The 3,477-nt window shown below is 34.7% G+C and overlaps 1 pseudogene; it reads right to left on the bottom strand.

Moving 5' to 3' along the window:
- LOC114074256 overlaps window positions 1-3,126 on the bottom strand; it is a 48,529-nt pseudogene extending 45,403 nt beyond the window's left edge.
- Window positions 3,127-3,477: the final 351 nt, after the last annotated feature.

Here is a 3,477-nt window from a genome sequence, read left to right as displayed (position 1 = left end):
CTAATGTTCTTGTTGTTTTGGTTGTTTTTTTACTGTTGTTGTTGGTAGTGGTGGTGGCGTTGTTGGTGTTGGTGTGTTGTTGTTGTTGGTGTTGTTGTTGTTGTTGTTGTCGTTGCTGCTGTTTTTGCTATTTTTGTTGTTGCTGTTGTTGTTGTTGCTCCTATTGTTGTTGCTACTGTTGTTATTGTTGGTGTTGTTGCTACTACTATTGTTGCAGATGTTGCTGATGTTGTTATAGTTGTTGTTGTTGTTGTTGTTATTGCTCTTGTAGTTGCTATTATATTTGTTCTAGTTCTTGTTGTTGTTGTTGTTGTTGCTGTGTTTTTATTGTTGTTGTTGTTGTTATTGTTTTTGTTTCTATTTATGTTGTTGTTGTTGTAAGTGCGTGCTATTGTTGTTGTTATTGTTGTTGTTGCTATTGTTTTTGTTGTTGTTGCTGTTATTATTGTTGTTGTTGTTATTAATTTTGTTGTTGCTGTTGGTGTTGTTGTTGTTGCTAATATTGTTGTTGCTAATATTGTTGTTGTTGTTGTTTTTGTGGTTTTTGTTACTGTTGTTGTTGTTGTTGTTGCTGTTGTTGTTGATGTTATTGTTTTTGTTGTTGTTGTTTTTGTTGTTGTTGTTGCTGTGGTTGTTTCTGATGTTGTGGTTGTTGTTGTTGTTGTGGTTGTTGTTGTTGCTGTTGTTGCTGGTTGTGTTGTTGTTGTTGTTGTTGTTATTGCTGCTGTTATTGTTGATAAGATAGTTGCTGCATCTTTTGTTAGTGTTGTTGTTGTTGTTGTTGTTGTTGTTGTTGATGTTGTTGTTTTTATTGTTGTTTTTGCTATTGTGGCTGTTGTTTTTGTTGTTATTGTTGTGTTTGTTTTTATTATTACTGTTTGTATTGTTGTTTTTGTTGTTGATTGTTGATGTTTTTGTTTTTGCTGCTGTTGTTGCTAATGTTGTTGTTGTTCTTGTTATTGTTGTTGCTGGTTGTATTGTTGTTGTTGTTGTTGTTATTATTTTTGCGGTAGTTGTTGCTGCTTTTGTTAGTGTAGGTGTTAGTGTTGTGGTTGTTGTTGTTCGTGGTGTTGTTGTTGTTTTTGCAGTTGTTCTTGTTCTTGTTATTGTTGTTATTGTTGTTATTGCTGTGGTTATTATTGTTGTTGTTGTTGTTGTTATTGCTGTAGTAGTTGTTGTTGTTGTTGCTGTTTTTGTTACTGCTATTATCGTAGCTGTTGTGGATACTGCTGTATGTGGTGGTGGTGTTGGCGTTGCTGTTGTTGTTATTGTTGTTATTTTTGTTGTTGCTGTTATTGTTGCTGCTGCTGCAATTTTTTTTGTTGCGGTTGTTGTTGTTGTTGTTGTTGATGATGTTGTTGTTGTTATTGCTGGTGTTATTGTTGTTGTTGTTGTTGTTGTTGTTGTTGCTATTGTTGTTGTTGTTGTTGTTGATATTATTGTTGTTGTTGTTTTTGTTGTTGCTTTGGTGTTGTTTTTTCTGTTATTGCTATTGTTATTGTTGTTGTTGCTGCTGTTATTATTGTTGTTGTTGTTGTTGTTGTTGCTGTTGTTGCTGCTATTGTTGTTGTTGGTGTTGTTGTTCTTGTTGTTGTTGTTGTTGTTGTTGCTGTTTTTATTGTTGTTGTTGTTGACACCCAATTTTGACCGACCTTTAACCATTTTTAGGATTATATTCGATTAAATACGTATTTTAAAATTTACTTAAAGTTTTGAGGTTTTAGTCGATTTTTCTCAAAATTATATATTTTAGTATTGTTTACTTTATAAAATTATTGTAAATATTATTATATTTTAAAATTATTAATGAATTTCAAATGTTTTAAAATTTAAATGATTTTAAATTATACAAAAATATTTTAATGTATGTAGTATTTTAATAAAATTATTTAAATTCTAGCCTATTTTATTATAATTTCTTTTAATTCTAGCCACTCCAATTAAATTTTTTATTACAATCATAGCCACTCTTTCATTTCAATTCTAGCCAGTTTAATTGCAATTTTAGTCATTCCAATCCTCCAACCAATTTGATTTTAATTTTTCATCTTTTAATCTCATCCGTCCATCTTTAAAATAAATCCAAAATTGAATCATAGCCCTTTATCTCTTATTAAATTCTACGGTCAAGATTTAATCTCCTATTATTCCTAACTTCTAATACCCTAAATGACCAAACCGAAAAAAAACTCACTCTCTTCCTCCCCTCCCTCTCTCCAGCCGCCTCTCTCTCTCTCCCCCCCATCCTTTCCGGCGAGCCTCCCTTCTCTTTCCGCCGCCTCCCTCCATCTCTCTTTCCCCATTCTTTCCGGCGAAAGCCACCATCGCCGGTGAGCTCTTCCTCCCCTCTCCCGTCGTCCCCCTTCTCCCTCTTTCTCTCCTCTTCACCTCTCTCCCCTCCCGTCTCTTCTTTTCCCCTTTCTCTTCTTCTTTTTCTTTTTTTTTTGCAGGTATAGGCAGCAGCGTCCAGCGCTTCCCACCAGCCAGCAGTTCCGGCGAAATCTCCAACTCGACGGGAACCACCATTGCTGGCAGCAGCCCCCACCGCGGAGAAGACACCAGCCAGCAGCCGCTGGCAGCGTCCTTCTCTCCCTCTCGTCTTCCTCTTCGCCTCCTTTCCCCCTCTCTCCAGCTCGACGAGAAAGCAACAACTGCTGTACAGAGACAGCAAGCTGCCACGAGCTCCAACGAGCGACCAACGCACCTCCGGCGAGAAACAGCAGAAGGCAGGGACTCCGGCGACCCCTGCCCCCTTTCTTTTCCTTATTTTTCGGTCAGCATTCCCAGAAAAAATTGCGTCGTTTGGTTTTAAGACGGATCTCAAAAGATCCGTCTGGGTTAGTTTCTCTCTTAATTTTTCATTATAAATGTTAATTTCGCCTAATGTTATGCATGTTTTATCAATGAGCGAAAATAAATTGTGAGTTGCTTGATCTTATGGACTGTTTTTGTTGATTGTCCGAAAATTCTCGAAGCATGTGTATATAATATGCTAGTTAGTTTTGTCTCTCAATGATTCTTAAATTTATTTTGGTGTGGATGATCGTGCATCTGTGTTATTGATTAGCAATTACCGTATCGTATTGATTTAATACCGGTCCATGATTTTTTAATCTTTGCGCTCATTTTTAATCTAGCTTGCTTAAGTATAGTGTAGATTACTTAAAATGAATTAAATATATTAATTGATCCTTTTCGTTTAATGTTTGCCTAGATTGATTCTTACATATTTATTTATGGTAATTTATTTTTAGGTATATGTTTGACCTTAAATTATTTCCTTGTCAAATTTAGTTGCTCATATATTTGGTAAAATAATAATAGTAATTCAAAAAAAGCTGATTTTGCTGATTTTAACCCTTCTTTATTTTCATAAAAAAATTAAATAAAATATTTCTCCCTATTCTGTCATTTCCTTACTTGTTTTTATAGAATATTTTAAATATATATATGATTTTGGCTCTTCTCATTTAAGAA

The sequence above is a fragment of the Solanum pennellii genome, chromosome 10 (genome assembly GCF_001406875.1).
Source record: "Solanum pennellii chromosome 10, SPENNV200".
Classification (NCBI taxonomy): Eukaryota; Viridiplantae; Streptophyta; class Magnoliopsida; order Solanales; family Solanaceae; genus Solanum; species Solanum pennellii.
The sequence above is the reverse complement of the archived record's forward strand: the minus strand, read 5'-3'. Positions and strand labels throughout refer to the sequence as shown.